This window comes from Lissotriton helveticus, chromosome 4_1 (genome assembly GCF_964261635.1).
Source record: "Lissotriton helveticus chromosome 4_1, aLisHel1.1, whole genome shotgun sequence".
Lineage (NCBI taxonomy): Eukaryota > Metazoa > Chordata > Amphibia > Caudata > Salamandridae > Lissotriton > Lissotriton helveticus.
The window spans coordinates 1,618,034,705-1,618,048,459 of NC_136063.1; the positions used below are offsets into that span (position 1 = coordinate 1,618,034,705).

General features: G+C 45.2%; 1 protein-coding gene across 5 annotated transcripts in view; it reads right to left on the reverse strand.

Moving 5' to 3' along the window:
* BBS9 (Bardet-Biedl syndrome 9) overlaps nt 1-13,755 on the reverse strand; it is a 1,968,820-nt gene that overhangs the window by 1,280,008 nt on the left and 675,057 nt on the right. The window lies entirely within an intron of this gene.

Consider the following 13,755-nt stretch of genomic DNA (forward strand, 5'->3'; position numbering starts at 1 on the left):
CTCGTCGGGTCGACGGGCACCCTCAGTGGGGGCTCTTTGGCGGAGATATTTTATCCTTGCCATATGGTGAGTGTGTGTGAGGGGCTCTGGAGTGTAGAAGTGTAGTATGTGAGTGAATTAAAACAGGGGACGGTGGTCAGGGCCACTCTTTTAATAATCCTGCCTTGATTAAAAAAGTGATGGCGACTATCTACAGTAATGTTGCAGCTAGTGGCCCTTATATGGTCAACATGTTTCTTGTCTAACAGTTTTAAACATAGGATCAAGCGGCAATTCTTCAGGACCAGGGAAATAAATGATAAGGGGTTTAAAATCTACACTAGTGACTGGTAGTGTGGTGCGATAACCTAAATATTACCAGTTAAAATGCACCTTCGGCTTGAGGTATCCGTGGGGCTGTAGCCAATCTAAAGGAGAAGTCATTATAAAATCAAACAGTCACTTATCAACAAAAAGGTCGAGTACAGGTGGTGTCATTGCCAAATCTGTAATGTGTAATAACATCAAGCCATGCACAATCATGCTCACTCAAAGGAGGAGACGTAGTTGTTTATTTGATTTAATCATAAAAGGTTCAAAATGCCAGCAGAAGTGAAACAATCCTTGTGGGGTACCGAACAACCACAAGAGCAAGAAGAAATAGGTACTGATCCAGTGTTGCTACTCACCTAAATGTTAGTAAGGACTGACCTCATCAGTCAACGGCAATGAATGAGAGCGTTTAATCAATGCGTAGTTTCCTAAATGCAGGGATGCACATAAGCACGTAGTTAAAAGCTTGTTATCTTAGCTTCGTCTTAGGAAAACTTCATTAGTTTAAGAGAAAATGCGGTAACTATGTGTAGAAGGACCCTGGATGACCCAGCGTTGAAAAGTAACATCAGCGGTGCATCGCCCCAAGTTTTTGAGGTATAAGTTGCCGTCGTAATCAGGCTGTAAGTGCTGGAGGCGGGCAGGCGGAGTCGGTCCGACAGGGTGCCTTCCGCAATGGAAAAGGCATCCTCTGTTGCCCAAACAACGCCGCGGCTCCCCTCCCAGCACTCAACCAGCTAGGACCATATCTCATAAGGCGGCATTTTTTACACGCATACCCACTCAATAAAAGTTTGCCAGGGTTGGCGGGATGTCCGCTAGTATGTCCCATAAAAGCGTTTTTGAGTCTTACCTTGGTCGTAGGGAATAATTGAGTGGATACTTACATGGACTCGCGCCCACTCGGCGGATGACCTAACCCGTATTGCCAGTTTCGGAAGGTAACTGCCAGCATGGTTCTTGCTGCAGTTAACCTCACGAGACCGGAGCACATTGGCGGTGTCAACGTTGTGGCGCGATGCCTGTGATGAGCTCAGACTAAAAAGTATTGCAACACAGAATGGGCAACATGTCCTTCTGATTTTGTAGAGGGACTCCTCGTCTCCAAGATGACTTGAATGACCTCATGAGCTCAAAGTCGCACTCAACCTCCAAGCATGGAAATGCAAAATGTACGGCCCCATTTGCAACACCCTGCCCTGCTGCTAAAACACAAGATCCTCTTGAAGCAGCAGCTTGTTGATGACTTGAGCCTGGACATTCATGATCTTCTTGAGAACTTGGGGCAGAAGAGGTAGTGGATGGAAGGCATACAAGAGTCCTGAGCTCCAGTCTTTGCAGAAGGCCTCTCAGAGCAAGAGCTCTTTGGAAATTCCAATGTACAGAAGTGCTAACATTCTTTGTTCCTGGTAGAGGTGAAAAGTTCTAGTCAGGGTTCCACCTACTCTTGTTAGAAAGCCGACTGAGTTAATCCACCACAGAGTTTAAATATCCCACCAAGTGGTTCACCACCAAAAAAATCACTTGGCGGTTCAGCCACTTCCAGAGATGCAAAGCCTACTGGCACAAGGCCTCAGACTTCACCCTGCTTGTTGTAGTGCCACAAGGTGGTGTCCTTGAGCATCTGCATCAGCTTACCTTTGCTGTTGGTCAGGAAGACCCTTAAGTGAATCACCCTAAAAACCAACAAGTTGATGTGGAGTTGAGTCTCACCAGAGACCTCTAATTTACTCCTCTCCCAGTTGGCCTCCTAACACAGCTGTAATACATCTGTGACCACCATCAGATCTGGATAAGGTAATGAGAGGCCCCTGCCACTGACTCTATTGCCGTCCAGAAGCCACCTCAGCAGTCACCTCCAAAATCTGGATACAATCGGACAGATCGCCTGGTGTTGTGCCGACTGGTAGTTTAGGTTCTACGGCAGAGTCTTTATGTGCCTAATGCATGCATCACTAACAGGATACAGGAGCCCAACAATCCCAGTAGCCTAAGAGTCATCTGCAATGAGAACCAGGACAGAGGCTGAAACATCTGAATCAAAGCCCAAAAGTCCAAATGTTCCTGGGGAAAAGTATGAAACTACCCCGTCTTCAGAATGGCTGTAATAAAAGGGAGCATCTGAGAAGGAGTCGGTTGTGACTGTGGCTCGTTCATAATAAACCTCAACAATGTTAGGAGGTTAAAAATTGTCTGGAGGTAGTTGTTGACTGCCTGCACGCCTTCAACAACCAGTCATTGAGGTAGGGTTAGACTGGTACCTCAACCTCAATAGATGCTGGTTAGGAAGGCAGGATCGCCAAGTGCAAAAAGATGGCAACAGGCAGTTTGTCTATTAATGGGCGGCCCTGAACAGGGCAAAGCCCAGGTACTGAGAGGTTGCCCATAAATGCCTCATTAAATAGTAGCAGTGGCTCAGAGGGAGCCTGGCCAGATTGTAGAACATCCGTCAATATGTTAGTTTTCGTTTCCATGATTGGCAATTGTAGATCTAACACCTCAGCTCAACTGCCCTTCACATCACAACAGCAAAAGAGGAGCTTTTTTCTGTAGTACGACCTGGGGAAGATACAAGGCCTGTATGAGGGGAAGTGTTAATCCCACTGGAATCTAAAGCTTTTCACACCAATTGTCTTCATCATAACATAATCATTTTTATCATTACAGTGGTCATTCTCAGAACCAGTGCCAAGACAAGTACATAAAGTTTGGGCCCTATCATGTGTTAAAGGCAAGGTATCAGAATCAGAGGGGTTGCCAAAAGATTAGACAGCAATTGTGTTTTAGGACAAGATAGTGGAAGGTTTGATTCAGAATTCGATGATGTAATAGGCTGTAAATCCTCATCCGGTGTTGACACTGGCATTAATGCAAGTGGAAACTGTGTAGGGATGGAGCCTGACTGACGTGAGCTCCATCATCAGAACTGAATGCAATGCAGGTCCAAGGTGCACAGAAAGTGCGATGGTGGGCACGCTGGCAGAATTCCAACTGGAGCACCTGTGGATTCTGTGTTTGGTGACATGGAGTTTGACCTTGCTTTTCTGTATGACCTTCGGCTCACCTAGGTACAGTCGCCTCAGGCTTTGCAGTCATAGTCTAAGCCCAAGTACCACAAAAAGTCCACATGAGGATTAGTCACAGACATCTGGTGGTGCTAATATACAGCTCCTCTCATTACTTCCAGAGCGGAACAACATTGAGGCAGAACTGCATGACATCACCTGTGGCATGCAGGAGATCTGTTCTGAAGGTTTCTGGATCCAGTGTGATGTATGGGATTATTTACAAAGTGAGGAATCTGTGGTTAGAAGAATTCATCAGAAGATCTTCCAAAAGTGGAAGCCTGATTGGGGGGCAGATGCTAATGGATACCACACTCTCCTGGCCCAATATAGAGCTACTATGATAACTTGGACCTAGTCGTTCCTGATCTTGTTTAGAACTCAGGACAGGAGCGGTGAGGATGGAAAAGTGTATAGGAGTCTTATGCTGCGCTCTAGCCAGAATGCATCTCCCAGAGTAAGCCTTCTTCTGCGTTGATACTGTGTATTCTCAATAATGGCAAAAAGATCTTGCCGGAGTGCTCTACACTGTTGGAAGATACCCTGTGTCACCTTAGGGTGCACCTCCATTTGTGATCTGCCTGGCACCATTGCCTGAATTTATCTGCCCTGATGTTCAAAAACCCCACCAGTTGGTTTAAGACCAGGGAAACGCCTCGCTGTCTGAGCCAGCACCAGAGGTGAAAAGCTCTCTGCAAAAAATCCAGAACACCACACTGCTCTACTTGTTGCAGTAGCACATGGTAGTGGTGGGGTCTGTGAGAACCTGTACCAGACTCCTCTTGATGGACGGTAGAAAGACCTTCAGCATTAAGTGAATGGCCCGTAATTCCAGCAGGTTGATGTGGAGACTGGTTTCTACCAGAGATCTACAATCTCAACATCTCTCGAATAACTTCCCCAACCAAGAATCAATACATTCATCACCACTGTCGCTCTGGATGAGGAAGTAAGAGTGGTCTGCCGCTGGTCCAATTGCAGTTGAGCAGGCACCACTCCAGATGTTTTGCAGTCTCCACTGAAACCTATATTGAATCTACCTGGTTGCCTAGGTGCTGGGCCCACTCGGACTTCAGGTTCCCCTGCAAAGTCTGCATATGCTATCTAGCATAGTTCAAGAGCAAGATCCAGGAAGCCAAGAGGAGAAGAAGCATCAGAGACCGCACAAGACCCAGGACAATGGCTGAAAAATCAGGATCATAGCCTTAATGTCCTTGAATCAGCGTGATGGTGCCAATGAAAATGAGCCTCTGTAAAGGAGTCAGGTGAGACTTCGGCATGTTGACTGTGAACCCCAAAGATGTCAGGAGATTCCCTAAAATCCAGAACTGGTCTGTGACTGACGGGGTGAGTCTACTTTCAACAGTCAGTCATTGAGATAGGGTGAACATTGGTATCCCCAAACACTGAAAGTATGCAACAACCACCACCATCACTTTCATGAACACTGCAGAGGCATTTGTTAGGCCGGAGGGTAGCACCACAAATTGAAAATTCTCCAGGTCTACCTTGAACCGAAGGTAACATCTGTGGGACTGAAAGAAGGGTATATGAAAAAAAACTCCTTATATCTAGGTCTACCATCCAGTTGCTCAGATCTAGGGCAGATGGAATCTCGGTCAATGTGAACCCCTTTTTTCTCTTCTCCTACGGGAAGGCATTCAGAGGGCATAGATCTAGAACAGGATAAAGGCCTCTTCCTTCTTCAAACAAGGAATTAGTGTGAGTAACAAACAGTCCCTATTTCCGAGGCCGGAACTCTCTCCATGGCCACTTTGGACACGGAAGCCTGCTCCTCCTGCATTAAAATGGCAAGGTGCTCTTCAGAAAGCTGGTCTGATGTGGGTGCAGCGAGTGGGAAAGTAATGACAGGATACCATCTCACTGAACAATCTGCAGGACCTATCTGTCCGACGTGATCCTTTAGAACCTAGGGTGGCTGTGTTCCACTAGGGGCAAGCTAAAGCGGCTTGGGGACTGATGCCACAGAGTTGGAGTACTAGGATGAGCACTGTCCCTGGTGGGATGTAGGTTTGTCTGCCTGATTGCCATCCCAACCCCAAAGCACTGGGGTGGCTGATGCACAGGGCAGGAACGTCTGGTGCAGCCTGTACGACTCTGGAGTATCCTTGAAAGGAACCCGCCTCTGGCCCTCAAATCCCATGGACACCGGAGACAGGTATCCGGTATCAGATGGCACTGGGACCTTCTCGTACGAGGATGGGCTTAACACAAGCAAAAAAAATAATGAGGAGTCACTTAAGGACACAGGAACAGTATTTATTTATGCAATTTGTATAGCGCGAACAAATGCCCAAGGGCGTCTCGGCGCTGTGGACAGAACAGTGTATGAGTAGAGGAGGGAATTTATTGGTTGAAAAGCCAGGTTTTAACTTTTTTTCTAAAGATAGTCAGGGGGGGGGCAGATCTGATGTTCCACAGTTTAGCTGTTGATACTGTGAACCTGCGATCGCCCCAAGTGACAGTTCTGGTTCGAGGAACCGTCATAAGGAGTGCATTCATTGATCGTAGTGATCGTTTTGGAACGTAAAATGCAAAGGTTTTTTGAAGAAAGTGTGGACCTTGTTTCTGCGTGGCTTTGAAAGCGATGCAGAGGGCTTTAAACTTTATTCTGTTCTTTACTGCTAACCAGTGATAGCCTTTGATGATGTGGGCAATAGGTTGGAACTTGGGGGTGCCAGATAGCATCCTGGCAGCAGCATTTTGTATGGACTGTAGCTTTTTGATGACTTTAAGTTGGGCATTAAGCAAAAGTCCATTACAATAATCTACTGAGGACATTACAAAAGCAGTGACCAGGGTTTTGCCAGAGTTGGGGGGGAGATAGGGAAGAATCTTTTTTATGGCTTTTAACTTGAAAAAAGAGGAGGACACAATGGAGTTTACATGTGCGGAGAAGGTGAGCTTATCATCGATAAGAACACCTAGATTTGTTACCTTGGTGACAGGGAGGGGAGGGGGGCCCAGATCATTGGGCCACCATCCATTAGGCCAGGTAGGGAGAGGCCTGCCAAAAGTGATGACCTCCGTTTTATTGGAGTTAAGTTTTAGACAATTTATTGTCATCCAATTACTGATGGCAAGCATGCCCTGATGGAAATTGGCGGCGATTTTATCTCCATTTTCTTTGATGGTGAGAACCAATTGGGTGTCGTCAGCATATGATGTTAGGCTCATCCCGCAATCCTTAATGACCTTTGCTAGGTCAGTGACGTAGATATTAAAAAGAGTTGGGCTGAGGGATGAGCCTTGAGGGACACCACATGGTAACGTCATCTGTGCAGATTGGAATGTTCCTAGCTGAACCGTCTGAGTACGGTGAGCTAGGAAGGACGATAGGAGATATTTAGCTTTGGCCTGGATACCTAAGGCATTGACACGATCAATCAGGATTTTGTGATCGACCGTGTCAAAGGCCGCAGTGAGATCCAGAAGGATTAACACCGCCGCTCCTCCTTGATCAAGGGCTGCTCTTATCTCATCTGTAGCCTTGATAAGGGCAGTTTCAGTGCTGTGATGTTTCCGGAAGCCAAACTGTGTGTGATCGAGAAGGGAGTGTTCTTCAATGAATTGGGGGATTTGATGATTCATCAGTTTTTCGACGATTTTAGCGGGGAAAGGCAGACTGGCTATAGGTTGGTAGTTGTTGGAGTTGTCAGCATCAAGATGAGGTTTTTTTAAAAGAGGTTTAAGGAGGGTGTATTTCCAGATAGCTGGGTATATACCGGATTTAAACATAGCATTAAAGATGTCAGTGAGTTGAGGAGCTATGATATCTGAAATCGGATGGAGTATGGCCGGGGGACAGGGGTCCCTGGATGAACCTGATTTAATGGCGTTCATAGTTTTAATAACCTGAATGGGATTGGTGTTGTCGAACTGCAATAAAGTAGGGTGGTTTTTGGTGGTCACCGAAGGAGGGGGTTCTGTGTTGACATTACCGGAAAATTGGGTGTAAATGTTATTTACTTTTTCAAAGAAAAAAGTGGCTAGGTTGTCACAAAATGATTGGGGTGGTTTGGGAATGGATTGAGGGGGTAGGTGACATAGTTTGCTAACAACCTGGTAAAGTTGTTTATTTGAGTTTTTTGCTTGTTCAATTTGAGATGAGTAATAGATACTTTTTGCCTGCAGGATAAGAAGTTTGTATTGAGTAAGCTCTTTTTTTATAGATTTCCTTCTTTTCTCTGGAGTAGGTCTTTCTCCAGTGTCTTTCTTTATTCCTGCATAATTGCTTCTGTTGTCTAAGAGTCTCATTGAACCAAGGTGCAGATGGCGTAATACGGTTTTTAGATGTGGATTTAATGGGAACTAGTTCGTTAAAGGCGATGGTGAGCCATTCTGAGTACTCTCCGGCTGCTATGTCAGTATTGTGGGAAAGCTCAGTTATGGAAGAGGGCAGAATATCTCTAAGTTGCTGGTAGTTTAGGTTTTTCCATGGCCTAAAGGTGTGTGAGGAACAATTATTATGATCGAAATGTGGGGAGGAGTCGGATAAAATCGTGAACATAACCGCATGATGGTCTGTCCATCCTAGGGGGAGAATCTTAGTGATGTTTATATTTTTATCGTTAGTAAACAGGCCATCTAAAATGTGACCTGCATCATGAGTGCTGCCCCTCACCAGTTGCGAAAGACCTAGGGTTGCCAGGTCCGTCGTGAGGTTTATGGTGTTGTTATTAGCAAGATTTTCTAGGGGAAAGTTAAAATCTCCTAAGATAGTGGTAGTATTATCTGTGGCAAGGGACTCCATTGTTTCCGAAAATGTGGCTAGAAATTGTGTTTTACTGCCTGGTGGTCGGTATAAAAGGATACCTTTAAAACACCGGGATGGACCTAGGGTGATAGAAAATTGCATAGCTTCACATGTGGAGAGTGGAACTGGACTAAGGGTAGTTTTTAGGGAGTTTCGATAGATTATAGCAATTCCTCCACCCGTTTTTAGTTTTCTGTCCTGACTGAGTATGTTATAGCCATCTGGTTTGGCTATCAGGAGATCAGGTTCTGAAGAGGGGTTGGTCCACGTTTCGGTTACAAAAAGTAGGTCAAGTTTATGAGCAGTGATGAACTCGGCGATTTCAACTTTGTGTTTGCCTATAGAACGAGCATTAATGAGTGCTGCATGAATTTGTTTGAGGTTCAATAGGGGGAAGGGTGGGGAGTATGCATTTGTTCGTTGTGGGGCCCTGAGTTTGTACTGACAGCTTGGGCAGCTATTATGAAAGTAGTCAGGGTTGTTAAGATTAAAATCAAAATCGGGGCAATTGGTCAGTGGACGCAGATTAAGGAGAGCTTGGCGATTGTAACCTAGGATGGAAACTGGTGTTGAAGGGCTAAGAGTTGAGGCCCTGGGCCCGGTACAGGCGCGGACGGGCGCAGAAGGGCTTGCCTTCGGCGCGCCGCCGGCCCGCACGCTGCGCGCGTCCGCTGCGCTTGCGCTTGCTCTCCGCCCTAAGTAGTCTGGGGCCGTCGAGAGACTGGAGCGCTGTTTGCAACATCTGCCGAAAGTGGGTGTGTGTCGGCTCCCGGTGTAGCCCTCCATTCAAACGGCACAAGCCGGGCTGGAACGGGGCCTCTGGGCACAAAGGAGCACACTGGTGAAAGAGTGGGCAACATGAACACCACAATGAAATCCTACGGTAAAGTGCACGTGACTAATTAAGTTTTAAAAATTATTTCAGTAAAAGCGGCACCTCTAATATCAGGCTGCACGCTTTCTGGCAGAGCTAAGCAATAGAAATATGAGTGCAAGTGACAGTATGTTTTAAAAACGCTTAAAACAGCAAAGCGGCACCTCTCTCATCGGCTGCGCGCGCCCTGGGAAGGCAAGAAGTAAGGCTAAATGACGCAGCCAGCTTAAGTGGGACTATTCAGACTCACAGATGTCCTACCCTCTTGAAGAAGATGGCTCTCCCCACGACGGTGTGGGAAAACACAAAGAGTGCACCAGAAGATACTGCTGAACCCTCACTAGCTTCGATCTGAGCCTCTATAAAAGAATTCCAAGAAGAGGCTCGGGCAGATAACTGCACAGCCAAAGGGGCTGCTAAAAGATTACAAAGGGGCATGAGAAGACTGAATAAAATCTGCACTGATATAAGTGACTGTATCACCATGGTTGAAGGGCGCACCAAGTGTTTGGAAACAGAGGTCTCCACCTTAAAAAATCAGAGCAAATCCAATACCACTTGTCTGCATGATCTAATGACAAAAATGGGGGAACAGCAAAACCGCCAATGCAGAAACAACCTTCGTCTGCTTGGAATCCCAGAAGGGAAGGAGGGAGAAGATCCTAGACGTTACATAGTGAAACTTCTACAAGAATCCTTTCCTGATCATTCAAGCTTGGACTGGGACCATGAGGTACAAAGGGCACATCGCTTCCCTTTTAATCTAAGACGACAACACGACGGCAGCAGCTCATCTGGAGGACAACCAAGGGCGTTCCTGGTGTACTTTGGAAACTTTCTTCTTCGGCAACTTGTATACGACCAGGCCCGCCCCAACCCCCAGAAGGGGTCCAATGGGGTAACTTTTTTTGAGAAACCGGTTTTTGCCATCAGACAGTAGAACGGAGATGGCGTTTGCATCAGCTAATTTCTCCGTTCCAACAGATCGGAGCTCAAGTGTATTTAATGAACCCTGCCAGACTTAAAGTTATCTTTAATGAGGCTTCTAAAATCTTTTTGTCCGAGATTAAGGCTGGTGAATACCTGGGAGAAATCAAGTCTATGAAGGGCTCAAGCTTACCTTAAGGAGATTATCTCCCCACTTATGTGGGGGAGGGCGAAGCTGGGAGGGGCTGAGATCTCTTCTTTCTTTCTCTGTATCATTATGTGCTCCCTCTCGTTGATTAGCTCTATCAGGAATTCATGACGTATCTATCTAAATGTCTTTCTAAAAGGTGTGATTAGATCTAGCCGAAGGCTTACTTAAACTCTCTAAGGCGTGGTTTAGTGGCGGATATTTACTCGTGTCTACCATCACTCAGGTTATTCCTGATTGCTCAACGAAAGGAGCGGGGGGAGGGTTGGGAAGGGGAGGGGGGGATTGCAATGAAATGGCTGAATTGAGGACACTTTTTTTCTACGCACAATCACTTGTTAAAACACTTGTCAAAGTAAATAAGTTTACAAAGTTAAGTGCTTTTAAGGGATTAAGAATGTATTGGTTTAATCTTTTGAAAATGCTCAAATGACTAAGATAAATACTCTTAGAATCGTCTCAGTGAACATATGTGGGTTGAATGAAGCTACCAAGACAAAAAGTAGCATAAGGCCGATATTGTCAGCCTCCAGGAAACGCATATAGAGAGCTCACAAAAGCATTTACTGAATTCATTGGGGTATAAAATTATAGGGGTACCACACAGGGTGCAAAAATAAAAGGCGTAGGGATCATGGCTGAAAGCAGATTACCTTTAAAATACCGCCGCATGAAATCTGACTCATTGGGCAGATGGGTAATCGCAGAGTTGCCATTTGCCACCTAATGTCCCTTTTACTTTATGCTCGATCTATGGGAGCAACGCTGATGACCCAGGGATCATTGACTGGATTACAGGAGAGCTCGCCCATTGGCCTTCCCCAATTATTATCTGTGGAGACCTTAATATCAACCTGCCCTGTAATTGGAAAGCGGACGACAAATGGACCTACACGGGAAGGAAGCCCCGAGTATACCAAGCAATAGTTAACCTTGTTCAAACTCATGGACTTAGTGACGCCTGGGCTAACTTACATTCTACTTTGCCAGGCTATACTTATTTTTCTGCCCCACATCGGTCACTTGCTAGATTAGATTATTTTTTTATTTTGTCCTCTTTACTCCGTGAATGCTCCCTAGATATTGCTCCGCGTTTTATGTCAGACCATAATCCACTTATTTTAAACATTGGGGGACTTGGGAACTGAAGGGAAACCCCGAAATGGAGTTTCGAGAAAGTGCTATTACAGGACGCAGGATACCAGATACACATGCAAGAATTTCTTGAGTTAAACATGGGATCGGCCTCAATTATGTATGGGACACATTAAAGGCAGGTATTCGGGGAGAGACACTTAGGTTTTCAATCAGGAAAAATAAGAAAGAAAAATTATTGATCTGTGAACTCCAGGAAAAGCTGAAAAAGGCAGAGGAGAAACTAATTTGAACTGTTCAAGTAGGGAAGGATACTGAGTCTACTCAAAACGAAGTGACACTCATTAAAGCTGAAATTGGGTCAGTATTTGCAGAGAAGGTTGCAGCTAAGTGGGCCTTGACGTGGGAAAAATACTACGAATTTAGTGAACTTATTGGCCACCACTTGGCTAATAAAACCAGGCAGGAGGTTGCTGGCTGTGAAATACTGTCGATCCAACTTGCAACGGGAGAGGAGACTAATGACCCCAGCAAAATACAAGTGGGTTTCCGAGAGTTCTATTCTAACCTATTTTCAGAGAAAATCAGTAGCTCAGTAGACGTAAGAGAGGACGAGATCACTAAATACTTAGAAGAAGTGAATTTAACCCAACTTTGTCCGGAAAATCGCGATCAGCTTGATGTTACTCTAACTTGGGAAGACATTGCCGAAGCTCTAGCCAGTTTACCGGACAGGAAAGCCGCAGGGGTTGATTGCATCCATGTGGCATTTTATAAAATGTTTGCTCCCCAAATAAAGACCATTTTCTGCTCTTTGGTAACTTCTATCTTTAACGGGGCCTCTCCGCCCGCTTCCTAGTCCCAATGCTAAAATCTTTATATTTCCTTAAAAAGAGAAAGCACCGTTAGAAATGGGATCATATAGGCCGATCACGCTTATTAACTGTGACTCAAAAGTCTTTTCTAAGATCCTTGCAATGAAAATATCTTCAGTAATTAAATATCTGGTGTCACAATGGCAGCATGGATTCATCCCCAAGAAAGGCCCCACCAAACATATGAGGCGGGCCATTACCTTGTTTGACACAGCACAAGTAACAGGAGACCCGATGTCACTAATTCTACTAGATGCTGAAAAAGCATTTAACCGGGTCTCCTGGCAGTTTCTCTTGGGCGTTATGAGAAGGATGGGCTTCGGACCAAAGTTAACACAAGCTGTTCAAGCTCTTTACCTGAACCCACAGCCAGTGTATCAATACATGGGAGGCTAACTAAGCAAATCAAAATCTCTCGGGACACCAGGCAAGGGTGCCCGTGTTCCCACTTGCCTTTTGCTCTATACATAGACCCCCTGATCAAGAAAATAGAGAACAATTCAGCTATCCAGGCAGTTAGCAGATTTGGATGTGACACTAAAATAATGGCTTACGCCGACGACCCAACCATAGCTACCCCAGAGCCCGAAAGTGCTATTTTAGCATTGGAACTAGAGGCCCAAGATTTTGGGAAATTTCAGGCTATGCACTGAATAAAAATAAAAGCCATATTGTTGTCAATAAAGAAATCAACTGGATAGATAGACGGGTCGTCACAAAGACAAAATACTTGGGGGTAATGTTAACTGCAAATGTGGATGAAATTGTGGCAGAAAATCTAATTCCTTTGGCCGTTGAAATGAAGAGAGCGCTTAATCAAATTAACAATCTACACCTGACTTTAGTGGGTAGATGCAATGTCATTAAAATAACTTACTTTCCAAAATTACTTAATTTTTTTACAACTATCCCTTTAGAGTTTAACAATATCAAGCAACATAAATTCCAGCAACTCTTTACGCAATTTATATGGGCTTATTCACAAGCCAGACGGGCGCTAAAGCAACTGTCTCTTCCTAGAGAGCGGGCGCATGGTCTTTTCCCAACATAGTGCTTTATTATTGGGACTCAGTTTTACAATATAGTGTGGAATTGGTGAAGGAACATTCCTTCTCTCCTCCTATTGGGCTTCCTTCGCCTTTTCAATTACTACTAGGAGAGGAGGCCCGTGGCTGTCTCATAAGACAAATGTCCTTTGGATACTACAAGCGCGTCAGATTCAAGACACTGATGAGCACCTTTAAGGTCTTTTGTAATGTTCGTAGGATTTACTGGCTAGGGAGATTGAACTACTTCTCCCCCATCAACAACAACTCTAATCTGCCTGCTATTTTTGGGAGGTCTTATCTGCAAGATTGGTACACAGCTGGCATTCTAAAACTGGGTGACCTCATTTCTATTGAAGGAATTAAGTCTTGCTGAGCTCCAAAGCAAACATGGATTGCGAGACCAAGACGCTTTTAAGCATATCGCCATACATGATTTTCTGTCTCGAAAAGTTGGTGGACCCGTTGGGTTTGTGAAAATAGATCTTATTGAAAATTTAAGGGCCCCAGTAACACCTCGGATTGGCTCTATCTACTCTGTACTAAACAGTCAAACTCCTGATGACCTACCTAGAA